The sequence below is a fragment of the Saccostrea cucullata genome, unplaced genomic scaffold, assembly GCF_032062105.1.
Source record: "Saccostrea cucullata isolate Sc308-1 unplaced genomic scaffold, CSIRO_AGI_Scuc_v1 ctg708, whole genome shotgun sequence".
Classification (NCBI taxonomy): domain Eukaryota; kingdom Metazoa; phylum Mollusca; class Bivalvia; order Ostreida; family Ostreidae; genus Saccostrea; species Saccostrea cuccullata.
In genome coordinates this window covers 24348-38566 of record NW_026927674.1, presented here as the reverse complement: position 1 = coordinate 38566, position 14219 = coordinate 24348, and the positions used below count along the sequence as shown (strand labels likewise).

At 31.5% G+C, this 14219-nt stretch overlaps 1 long non-coding RNA gene across 1 annotated transcript; it reads left to right on the top strand.

Annotated features, from left to right (window-relative positions):
• Positions 1-983: 983 nt before the first annotated feature.
• LOC134275157 (uncharacterized) lies at positions 984-2863 on the top strand. Its single transcript, XR_009993770.1, has 3 exons — positions 984-2244; positions 2378-2458; positions 2782-2863. It is a non-coding gene; the product is annotated as an uncharacterized LOC134275157 (long non-coding RNA).
• Positions 2864-14219: the final 11356 nt, after the last annotated feature.

Below are 14219 nucleotides of genomic sequence, written 5' to 3'. Positions count from 1 at the left end.
GGGTAATGGTCAGTGTGAACGGTTTAATCGTACTCTAATATCTATGCTAGGTACATTAAATCCAAATGAAAAACAAGATTGGAAGTCTTTTATTAAACCAATTGTGCATGCTTATAATTGTACTAAACAAGATACCACATCATATTCTCCATTTTATTTGATGTTTGGTCGAGAACCAAATCTACCCATAGATATCTTGTTTGATAATCATACTTCCAGCGAAAAGAAATCAATGTCCAAGTATATTGAATCCTTGAAAAACAGGTTGAAATATTCTTATGAACTTGCTTCAAAGAACATACAGATGTCTCATGAAAAACAAAGGAAACATTATGATGTGAAAATCAAAAGTAGTGTACTTGAACCAGGTGATCTTGTTTTGGTTAAGATTGTTGCTTTCGATGGTCGCCATAAGTTGGCAGACAAATGGGAAAATGACCCTTATATTATTATCAATCAGCCAAATAAAGATATCCGTGTATACAAAGTTCAGAAACAGAATGGGGAAGGAAAGACAAGAGTTTTACATAGAAATTTATTACTTCCCATCTGTTCATCCTGCGACAATAATGAGATACAAAAACCTAAACCAGTCCCTAGAAAAAGAAAACCAGTTCCTAAAACAAGGAAAAGTACAAATTCAGACTCTTCTCGGAACAAAGCTAGTTCTAATAAAGTTGATACTCATAGTATTGAATCAACTAATGATTCAGAAAATGAATCATTTATTTTGCATATTGCAAATACGGAAGATAACGAACCAGTAGAAGTTGATAAAACAATCAACGAATCTGCAGCTACTGAGTTGACAGAGAATATTTCAGTGGATCCAAATGATAATTTACACAGTGCTGAAAATGTACAGCCAGATGTAAATTCAAATATTCATTCTGAAAGTGAATTAGATATATCTACAAGTTTACACCAAACAAATATGTTTGATGAAACGATACCTGAACGGCACATGATTCAGTTGAATCTAATAAAACACTTTCAGAAAGGGAGATAACTACTCAATCTCCAGAAAGATCAGAAAATGAACAATGTTCTTTTGTTCCGCGAAGGTCTGCAAGGTCAAGGTTAAAACCACAATGGATGAGAAATGACGAATTTGTATTTTCACAAATCCATCAACCAGATTGGAAAATGAAAGCAGAGTATTTACAATCTTTAGCAGATACAAAACTTTTCCAAAATGTTGATGGTAAAGTCATTTCTGATGCTTTAATAAAGGTCATAACTGAGTCTGCGGATAAGTAATCTTTTAAATAAGATTTTATAATTATGTTTTTAATGTTTTAATATTATTTTATGACAATCAATTGATATATACATGTACTATTATAATTGCTCTTGAAAAATTAATGAGCTATATGGTTCGAATTACAGAAATTCTGTGATTAACTTATTTATTGTTGAATGAGTACATCTTAGTCTGTGAATTAAGATTGATACAGAGCATACTTCCTCTTAATAATTTTGTTATAAATGATGGGCACATCATTTGACATCAGAGGAGGAATGTGATATTCTTATTGCTATCAACATTATGATTGCACATCGATATATGAGCAATATGACAGTATACCATAATGTTGCTGAAAATAGCTTATAGTGATAATTTTTTTACTTAAGAATTTTTTTTTGCTGCAAGTCGTTGAGTAAGTAAATCTTATTCAACTCATAGCTTTAATAATTTTTTTTATACTATTAAATTAAACATATATTCGTTAATGAATGACGAGGACGTAAATTGCTAACGGGGGAAAAAATGTAATAGTGATAGTTTTATACTATTTTAAATTTTATGATATTCAAATGTATAATTTAATAATTATACATTTATGAATAAGTCACAACTGATTTTAAACTCTAAAGTGAATTAAATCTGTGTGTCAATCAACATTGACCAAAACAAATAATTTAAACTCAAATATTGGAACCTTTCACTTATATAATTAATTAAATAAAATACTTTTAAATTCCGAAATAAAACAACCTAAATGAATTAAAATAAACAATTAGTAAAACTTTGGATCCACCCATGCTACTTCTAGTACACCCGTGTAAGAGTACATGATCATGAGTAGTTTTCATCTTACTACAATTTCAGTGGTCTAAAAATTACCTCCAAATTCCTGACATTCAGACAAAGACACTTTTCAGCTGACAATGCATGAGTCTACATGCCAATATGAGTTATTCATAATTTAATGAAATCTGACTGACTGTTTCAAAGAAACTGTAAGTATCATAATCTACTTTTTAAAATACATAACTTAAAAATCAAATACATTAATATTCATAATTTCTAAATTCTGAAATTAATAAGCTGAATGAGAGATTTTTGGAGTGAGAGATTCAATTTATATTGCAGAGTCCAGATTTATTTATTCATTCTTTATACTCTGCTGCACATTTAAGAAGATATAGGAGTCAAGCTTTGTTCCACAAATAAGTACCAATTTATATATTTTTGCAATACAGGTTTATTATTTTATTATGAGAATTGTAAATGTGATATTTAATAATAATTTCCATTTATTATATTGTCAACATAAAGAATCTATTTTCTATTGAATACTGTTCGTTATTTCCATATCCTATATGAATGTTTAATATCAGCTTTACATGTATTTCATGGTATTTTATAAAAGTCTGATTCAAGGGGAATAACTTGTGAATTCCTCAAATGCTATGTACATGTATTGATGTTTTATGATTTGTTATAATGTGAAATACTATTGATATATCCTGATTAAATATGTATTGTATTTTCAGGGCTATAATTTTATAACATGATGACTCCCTGAATAAACCATGTTAACGAACCCGCAGGTGTTATTGGCTATCAACGACCCCTGTTACATTATAAATCTGGAGTTCATTAATACATGTACCATAAATATACTTAAAAATTAAAGCTATATTTGGGGTATCTGAGCTAAAAAATAAAAATACAAGATTAAGCATAAAATTAAATGGTATTTGTTATTTGTGTTCAAATTCGAATTTTCACCAATTTTGAACTTAAATAAGTGTTTTAATATCTTGGGGAAAGGCTAGTCAAAACTCTACCACAGCCCCTTGCGAAATTCTTAGTCAACCACTATGGTTAAATAATGATATCAAAGTCGGAAAAAAATATGTGTTTAAGCGAAAATGGATTACCAATGGCATATTTTTCATCAATGATTTAATTACGGAAAATGGCGATTTCATGAATTTTAACCAATTTAATAATAGATACATGTTAAATACAAATTTCGTGGAATATACCGGATTACTATCAGCAATCCCTAAACATTGGAAGCAAATAATTAGAAATCATCAAAAGTTGAATGAAATTAAAAGTGAAAACATTTTAAAACTTCAAAGAAATGTTAAAGTCACAAAATACTTCTATCATTTTTTTGTTGAAAAGATAGCAGAGTCCCCTTCAATGGCTTTAAGAAAATGGGAGGAAAAACTTTCAATACATATTCCTGAAAATAAATGGAAAAATTCATTCTCTTTACCCTATTTAATAACAGAGGACACTAAACTTCGATGCTTTCAGTTTAAGCTTTTACATCAAATATTTTTTACAAATAGCAAACTTATGAAATGTAAATTAGCTGAAACAGAACTTTGTTCCTTTTGCCATGATACTAAAGAAACACTCATCCATCTAATATGTTTGTGTCCTTTTTCAATTACTTTATGGTCTAATTTAAGAGATAAACTTCTTAACACTTGTGGTATAATGATTGAATTTACACCTGAAGAAATAATATTTGGATATAATAGTTGTAGTAAAACTGCTTTCAGATCGTTGAACATAATTATTCTAATTGCAAAGCAATATATAATGCATTGTAAATGGAAAAATATAACGCCCTCTTTTCTTGCTTTTTTGGAAGTACTTAAACATTATAAAACTATAGAGCTTTTTTCCTCCTTTTCTCTTTCTTATAAAAAAGCAGACATGATAAAGCAAAGTTGGGATTTTTTGAAAACATTTCTCAGTCAGTGAAGATAAGATACAGAAAAGTAATAAATATTATTGTTCTTTTTTTTAAACTGTTCAATACAGAAAAGTAATAAATATTATTGTTCTTTTTTTTAAATTGTTCAATGGAAGCACTTTATGTCTATTATGTATAAATATCTGCCTTTTTTTCCATTATATTTGTAACTTTGTAATGTTTGTATGATGCATTTAATGACAGAAATAAAAAATATGAATGACAAAAAAAAAAAAAATTTTGAACTTAAATATCTCCACATTTCTATTAGTTAAATTGACTTTAAAATGTGTCTGATATTTATTTTCGAGTAGGATAAAAATCGGTTATTGGTTTAAATCTGTGATATCTATGAAACGGGATTGATTACAATTGTGTAATTCACAGGAAAGTCCTATCTTTATATAAAGTAACAAAACAAATAGAAAGATCTTTTTTATTTTTAATTAGTAAGTCTAAACCTATCAAAAATACGCCATATATCACTTTAAAGTGATATATGGCGTATTTTTAATAGGTTCAGACTTACTTGAAATATGTAATTAAAAGTACCAAACAAATATTTGTTCATACCAAAAATATTTTTAATTAAAAAAAAAAAGCTTTTAAAATCTTCGAAAAAGGAACAGTACTTATCGTACTACACAAGACATGTAAAGAAAATTGTTGACATCTAAGTAAAGGTTATAGGCCAAAAACTGTCCATTCTGTGAGAAGAAGAACTGTTGGAGGGCCGTAGGCCCGACAATAGTTCTTTTTTCTCACAGAATGGACAGTTTGAGGCCTATAACCTACTTAAAACATTTACCCCATTGTGTTCATAATGTACTCTCTTAGAACTTTTTCTCATCCATTGTATTAAGTTGCATTGTCTACTTATTGGACTGTCTCAGGTGAGGGTTTTATGACAGTCAAAAGAAGTCAAAAGAAGTTTGTATTCATTGTTATTATTAACTTAGTGGACGGTTACAGGTAAGTTCAATTTTTAAACAAATGACTAAAGAATATTTAATCACAAGGCATGAGATTCCATCACCATTTTTATGTGATTGTGAATGTTAAAAGCATGTCTTTTTTCAAGGAAGCATATTTTGATGCAAAACAACTTCAGATATGAAGGGCAATGCATAACGGGGTATGTCATTCTTGTGATATTTTGAGCCTAGGATGGTCAAGAAAATGAACTTTGAGCTCAAGGTGGACGTTTTATTTTTCAAACATTTCTCAACGTTTGATCAAGGGTTTTCAAGGATGCAGAAAAAACAAAGGGAACGTAGAAAGGTTTCCGCAATTAAATCAACAATATTCAGATGATTTAGAAGAGGATAATCAGAGCAGAAATGTAAACGGGTACTTTTTGTGTTTTTAACTGATGGAGAGAATGTTACACGGTACCAAACATTGATGTACGTTAAAGTGTTGAGTGATAAAGAAATTAAGTGAACAAAATTATAAGCTTTCTTTTCGCCGAAATCAGAAACAAATCGGGAGATGAGTGGACAAGGCTATCGACTAAACACCCTTGCATTCCTGTAGCAGAAAAACGATGGATGTGTTTCTGTAGAAAAATTATTCAAAGTACTAGTGAGAAATAAGAACTTAAGGAGCGGCTGTTTCTTGCTAGGAGAAGTGATATCCCCCCGTGTGTGGTGCAAATTACATTCTAATAGTATTAATAGTAATATATCCTTCAAATTTATGTTATGATGTTCATTGTGAGCTGGAATATACATTTCATCATTTATTGGAATAATTACAATGTTTCAGTTTTTTTGACTTGGAATGAATTATTTAATTACACTGTGAAACAGTTGGATTCATTGCCTGAAAAATATTTATTTGTGTTTATTTGTGTTTATTTGTGTTGCATTTTCTTAATCTAGTAAGTTACCTGTAGCCATCCAATAAGTAACTGAAAACTGTCCATTATTTTTAATAATGGACAGATTTTTAAACTTATTGGACAGTTTCAGGTAACTTATTGGACTGTTTTGGGCCTTGCAAGAAGTAGAAAGCATTAAAAGAACAAAAGATGATGTCATACTAATGTTTTAATTTAATATAGGGATGGGGTGGGCAATTTAAAAGGCCTTAATTTTTAAGTTTTAAGCTTGCTGTATGGTACAATATTAAAATCTAATAAAACATGTCACGAAAAGCCAGATAAGTGTTTTTCATTGTTGTTAAAAATTATTTATGAAAAATATACACCAATTGATATGGATAAAATCTTTAAAAAAATTAAAATTTGGCTGTAGAATTCCTCCTTTAATAAATACAGGTAATACTATATATAATTCAAGTAAACTCTACCTGTACCCTTTATAGGGCCCCTTAATTGAGTGTGATAATTAGATAATTTTATAATGAGTAGACGTTCAGGGAACACACCGGTGACGTTTCTAATTCACGGGAAAACATCCAACGTTAAATTAAGCACTTTTGAGTATGCAGTTATTTGCTACTAAACTTAAAATGTTATTGTACAAAATACATGTAATATACTTTTTCGTCGAATAAACAGATTATATCACAACATTGCACGATTTGACATGCTTGTACATGTTCAGTCGATGTAAGTATAAATATACATGAATGCACTTTTGCCTAGAATAACGGCCAAAATATATACATCCAGAGTTTAAGAATACAATTTTTAAAAAATTGAAAATTCGTGAATGCTATTTATCATTAACCAGTACTAGTATCTGGACGATAAAATATCAATTTTAATTCTTTACCAAATGTCCTCCCGGTCAGTCATTGTTAATGTTGGTGACATGAAATGTAGATACTAGGGTCTCAGTAAACAATTTCACCTGAATTATCCTCATCGTCATTCGGTGTTTTCATCCTTAGAAATAAATTGTTTGAGGATGTCTTGTTTTCCCTTCTCACATTGGTAACGCGTAGGAAAAAAGTTTTTAAACAAAGCAAACGGCATTTTACAAAAAAGGAAAACGAGAAGAAAAAACGTGTCTATTTAGATTAAAAACACAACGCATCAATTTGTATTTGATTAATCCACATACGGTTTTTTTCCTTCTCCCATGCATTTCGACTATACGGAAAAAAAAAAGGATCAGCAAATCCTTTGGTAATATTAAAAGAAAGGTGTTGTACCTTCAAAAGACACTATATCCCACAGGCCTTTAGGTCGCTTAGAAAAAAAATTGTGTGTATTTTTTTTCCCAACACCTCAATTTTTTTTTCTAAGCGATCTAAAAGCCTGTGCTATATCCGAACAGTTATTACACAGACTACCAAATATATCACAGCCTCCCTGAAAGAATTATTTTTAATCAATAAATTCTAATTTAGTTCAAAGAAAACCACACTGTTGTATACAAACATTCAAAAAATAATCTTTCATGCATGTTTCATGGACCGACACGTGGTTAAATTTTCTCTCATCACTATAAGTACCCCCCCCCCTTTAACATGTTTAAAATGAATATACAACATGTACAATGTCTTCCTTCTGAGCCGAGAATGTTAGTTGGTTGGTTTGTTTTTATACATGCGTATATACATGTAGATTAAGGCTGGTGTTGAATTCCGAAAGAAAGTCACAACCTATTTTTTTTTATGTAAACCAATAATCATATTATGCCCCGCCATGAATATGGCTTGGGATATAATGTTTGTCATGTCGGACGTCTTCCATCCTGCCTTATCTCCTTCCGTCACTCTTTGCCTTTAGCTAAGTTCAAAGCTCAGTTTCAAACAAACTAACCAAGATATTTTTAAAAATAATCAAACTTCATACACAGTATAGCTGCAGAAAAAAAATAACAGACAGGAGAGTTGTACTGAGCCACCCACTGAAAAAATCGGTCCTACTAAACAGAGTACGCTAGTACATATGTACGATAGAAGACTTTATGTAGAGTAAGCTAGTACATTGTAATAACTGTATATTTATTGCGAAAAAGTTTTTGAAATATTTCTTCAAACTGAAAGCCTTTTATTGCCTGACGTCACGCTAAGGATCAATATTTCCTGGGTTCGAAGAGGTCACAGATAGCCAGCAAAATTTTGTGCATGCTGATTATCATCGGATTTGTTACATGCATTTCAGCAACAACAGTTATCTATTCTGTTAGCAGAAAAATAAACATATTGCTAATACAATACATTGATGGATGTATTTATTTTCTCTAGCCTTTTGCTAGCATATATTAATTTCATGCAAGTTCTTATACGGATATATGTCTGTTTGACCTTTTTTCTGCGTTTCTATACTACTGGATTAGTCCATTTGTCTTCTAGGTAAGGAGTGACACTATTATTTCGCGCCAAAATGTCACGTGTAGGTATTTGCACCCTTTTTCTGGACTATTCCATTGAATGAAAATGAAAATTGCATGAATTATGTAAAGCCTGTTCTTCTTTGTCAGAATCCTGGTCGACCTTTGGAAAAAAAAAAACAAACAATTCGGTGACATTGTGAAGTGAGTTAGAAGTTACATCATTTAAAGTAATAAAACATTTGATGTTGACCCCTCATCTCTGGGAAAAACTTCCTGAATCCGCACCATGGCATTCACAATATCGCCGTCAAGTTTGTTGGGTCATTTAAAGGTTTAATTATTTTTCCCACGTTTCCAACAATCTTTGATACTTTGGCATACCCAAGAAACTATCAATCATATTCTACACGTCAGTCATAATTGTTAGATCCCCTATTTCTTGTAGGTATCATATTTTCAGCTGCCACCTTTATATGTAGCCATGCTTTCAAGCATTAATTAAATGTTTTTCCTTATTTACGTCATCCTCTAAAACCATTTTAGACTTGCGGACAGAGGTGTTCATCTTTACGTCCCAGGTTCGAATCTACAGCGGGACATGATCATGATTTCATTTTTTATTTGAGATACAAACAGTATACGTATATGGTTTATTTTTTTTGCAACATCTCCATAATTTACTCCAGTTAAATAATTTAACCCCCCCCCCCCCCCCCCAATGTAAACGAAACGTTTATAGTTTATCATGCTCATAGATTCTATAGATATTGATGACATTAGTCAGCCAAGATTTTTAAAAAGCTGCTACTTGTGTTATTATTTGTTTATTTATTCGCGCAAAGGACATTGGGTAGTAAAGGAGCTCTGGGAATGTTGCACAACAAAATTTGCTTGACACGTGTACAATTCCGAACTTCTTTTCTTACACGTTATTCTTTTGAGCTCGCTGCGCTCGCAATTATACGGTTCTTGAAAATTAAAGAAACGTCGTAGTCTTTATGAAAAGTAACCGATTTTCTCGATTGTACAAACATTTTCTAAGAAATTAGGGTGGGGGGGGGGTTAAGTTATACAAAGAAAAAATAATATGTGTCATTTTAGATTGCCTACGTGCAGTGATCTGATACATGTGTACTGTATTTATGAGAGGTTCATATCTCTTCCCTCGTCTGAAAAGTGTTGCATCCATTGATATTTTCTTTTTTGCTACGATTTAATGCTTTAAAAATGATGTCTTTATTTAATTTGGTTATTTTCGATATATAAATATTAGTGTTGGCAAATCGGACGATTTTTAGTAACTGGTTACTCGCTTCATCTTCCGATCGAGTACCCGGTTAATCGGATGATTTTTGGTTAAAGTATCGATATCTATTATTCATCTTATTCTATACTTACCGGTTGTAGTAATGCGCAAATATACTGTATAGGGACAATATATTTACATTCACACAAACGATATCGTCAAAGATTTTCAATTTTAAAATAAAGAAAATTAATAGGGAATTCAACACACAAAGACAAATAAATACGTCACAGTCAATCACCATTTTTTACTTTCTTTTTCACCCCCCCCCCCGAAATATGTCGCAATCAAGGAGAATAATTATTTACATACTCCATAATTAATAAATTTAACAGATTTTGAATCAGCTGTTCTTTTGTTACAACTCCAAACTTATTATGTCTACGGCGGCATCTCGTTATATAAATTATCAAATGAGGTAATTATCACTCAGGCCTTCAAAATATGTATACCCCAGGCAATCAAAGCTATTAATTATAAAAACTGTGAAAACTAATAAAAACAATTTGATTCACTACAACCATGCACTAGATCAAATCTAACGGTACCTAAAATTAGGGAAATGTGTAAGTTAGTATACATTTATAAATTATAAAACACTCTTTTTATATGCCTTTACTATGTAGAATTTATTTTATCCGAGTAACCGAATAGCAGTTTTACTAACCGATACTCGCAACTTTCAACGGTTAACCGGTTAACCGGGTACTCGTTGCCAACACTAATATCTGTCCCACCTGTCTGTGGGATGCGACAGTAAAGTGTCTGCCGTCCGTTCGTCTGTCTAGCTGTCTGTCTGTCTGTAAACAATTTTTCAAAATACTACTCTTCCTATCGTTTTGGTCTGATTTCAATATAACTTGGCACACAAGTACACATCTCTAAGATACATACATGTAGTATAGTGCATCGGTTTTTGAATGCTTTAAAATGCGATTTCTTCAACAGTTTTTGTCTGCATTCAATATTGCTTGGCACATAAGTAGCCTTCACTAAGATACAAAATATCGTGCATCCGTTTTTGATTTCAATGAACGGTGTTGCCATGGTTACTAAAAATAGAAATTTCTGTATAAAATTCCTTACAAATGCTACTCCTCCTACACTTTTAGTTTGATTTCAATATAACTGGACACACAAGTAGACTTCAATGTGATACATAATTAAGTGCATCGTTTTTGATTTCGATGAACGGTGTTGTCATGATTACAAAAAATAGAAATTTATGTGAAATTCCTTTAAAACGCTACTCCTTCTACAGTTTTGGTCTGATGGCAATGGCTAGTTTTCTCTTCCTTTGTTATAAGTACAAACAAGTTGAGCTATAGTCTCGACATTGTGTTGAACCCAATGAATCATTTTGCCTCGATTATAGTCAGAAAAAACTCATGGCTGAACATATCCAGTCATTTGGACGAGTCAAGATTAGTGACAGTGAAACTGTAAATTCGCTACCATTTTTCTACTAGTGAAACTTTGCTGATTTAATGCAGGGTGGGACGTGACCTTGACTCGAGTTCAAAGTTTCCAAGGATAAGATGTTTTTGGTTGGATGCATGGACAGAAAGAATATCTAAACAAAATGTTTGAAATTTTCCAGACGGTAACACATGGATAATATTTTTATAACGAGAGCTAGTCATTGCTTAGATCAAGGTCATTTGGAGAGTTTAAGGTCACTTGGAAAGTTCAAGGTCACACATATTCCTTTACAGTCTTTTTCCTAGCTAAACATTGCAAGTTGCTTCTCTTAAAAGGTTTAAATTTTCATTTGTAGAACTTTAGAATGTTGACTCAAGGTTACGTCTTCTTATCCGTAGCTCCAACGGAAGACCTATTCGTTGCTTTGCAACGAGCTTGGCTCTAGTTCTTTTTGTTTTTGCTTGCTAAAATATCTTAAGTAACGTTCGCGGTTTGATAACCCGGAACAATAACTACATACATATCATAACAAAATTTGCAGTAAAAATAAGATTCTAATATATTTTATGGATTTGCACTATTCGGCTTAGAGAGATAGCAGATACGAGCGCTGAGGATAAAATAAATCTACTTATTGGTATATGAAAAGATGGATTTGGTTAAAAGGAATTAAAGACGCAGACCGATGGGAGCTTAACTTTTAATCTGGACAGTTCCCAGAGATAAATCATTTAGTCGGACAAAGATAACGAACGCGAGCTCTAAGGATAAAAGTAATTAAAGAAACATTAAAATATGCAGGACTTGTACGGGAGTATAAATGTAGCTCAGTGGGACAATTCGGCAGTGGAAAGCTGAAATTTGTCTCTTTCTGGTTGCATTTATACAGGTAAGATTATTTTGTAGACTTGCGCCCGTTTTGGTAAACATTATTAAATTTTCACATGGCTTATTTAATTAACAAGTTAAACTTTTTATATTATAAGTAGTTATATTTATATTAAGGTTTAGAATCTTTTGTAAAATTATTTTTTTTTTTTGTAATTATAAATATTAGAAATAGATTGTTTACTTTAATAAAGAGTGGAAAGCTGAAATTTGTCTCTTTCTGGTTGCATTTATACAGGTTTGGGTAACATCGCCACTCCCCATAACCTGTAATGCGCTGAACGAGCAGGAAGAAAATAAATAAATCCGAGGGAGATAAAATGCAAACTGGAACATTGCGAATCGGATAAACTTTGTCTGGTCAGGACCAGGGAATTGGAGGAAGGTTTTCCCTGGCCCTTCAAACCTCTCACATGCGGAAAAGCGAACGATGCCGAGAGTTTACAACCAGATCCAGTAACCCAGACACATAATAAAACAACCCCAAAAACAAATTCTCAAAACAGATAATATCCCCTAAAAGAACTTATTTTATTTTACGAAATACATATAAACTTGTAAAGTTTATTTAAAATACATGTACATAAAATTTAATTGTAAGGTTAATTACCGTTTGCGGTATACCCGGAACGGCCATTGTTTTGCTTATTATAAGTACATGTACATGTAATATTTTGCTTTGATGTTGATTGTTATTGCTGCTTGTTGAAATTGTTTGGGATCGCCCTGCTTGGCACCCCTTTGTTGCTTTAAGCCACGACCAACAATCGCCAATATATTAAAATAAACGTGTACAAAATCATGCTTGTTTTATTTTCCTCTATATAAATAATATTCCGTTTAATGATAAAACGCATTTTTAAGTTTTAAGAAACGCCTCAATCAGCCTCTCATAGCACATGAAATACGTCATGTTTACCAATATGACGTCATGTTTACAAGTTCTTTGCAATCAGTACTATGTTTATAACCAGCTACGTGGGATTTAACTAGTAACTTTTTTAATGCATTGAAAAGTTATATTGTTGTTTATTATGCTAAGACAGTTAAAAGTTGCAAATTATTTCATTTTCACGTATTATGAGAAATACATAAAAGTCATATTTTTTCGTGACGTCACAGTAAACTTTTCCCGTATAAATTAGGCCCCTCCCCCTTTTTCAAGCCTTAACAATGCTGCGTGCTGTCAGCTCCTTTCTATTCCAGTCTCCTTCACTAGAGAGCCCATGCAAGGGAGGCAGTGCAATCGTTTTTTAACAAAGTTTTACAACTATTCAATCTGATATTTTACTTCAAGTCTTCAGAGTGTATATATATATATATATATATATATATATATATATATATATATATATATATATATATATATATATATATATATATATATATATACTTAAAATAACAAAGAAAAAACATGAAAAACTTCAGTAAAGCTTTAGACCTTACATAGAGAATGAAATCAGTCAATATTTCAAAAGACAAACATTTACATCATTTTAGTCATTAGTTGAAAATCATATGACATCAATACTATTTATTTTATCAAAAAATGTCGCTGTTTTACTTCGATGTATTGAAAAAAAGGAAATATCGAAATGGAAAAATTACGCCACAACAAACTGTAATGCATTTTTCGCTTCAAAGTGGAGAAATTGCCAGTAGAGACAGTAACGTTGATTAATCAGACTCACAGGGAAAATGTGAATAAAAGACTTGTTTAGAAAATTTCAGCGATATAAGCCTGGTGATGGATCATTTAATGCTCAGTAGATGGCAAAAAGAGGGAAAGATAGGAGTGCGGTCGGAGACGTTCAATGGTGTGTGACGTTGTCAAAAAAGAGCGATAAGTGAATTTTTTAAGTTGGTCTTATATTACTATTCAAAGAATTTTGACAGAGGAATTAATCATTAAAAGAGTGAGCGTAAGATGGTTACCAAGCTTCACTTAGAAAAGTGAAATTTATGAAGACGTTCGTGAATCTCAAATAATTTTAATGAAACGAACGAAGCGTTTAAATGTATGAGGCGTGTATCCGTCCTATGACGTTATTTAGGTGCTGCGACTACCATAATCGCACGTTGTATATAATCCGATATTATGAAAAGTATTAATCAAGTTAAATCAAGTTAAATTGAATTTTTTTGGTTTGATTTGAAATAAATGCAGCTTTCATTTCTAATAATTTTGTTGTAATGCAAGTAGATAAATAGAAGCAAATGATAAATTTTGAGGCAGGTCGAAGCCATTTTCTCCTTTGCTTAATGGTTCTGGTCCTAGCAATCCTCATTTTGCTTTTGTCAATTCTGATATATGTAATACAATCATTTTCATGAATTATATTT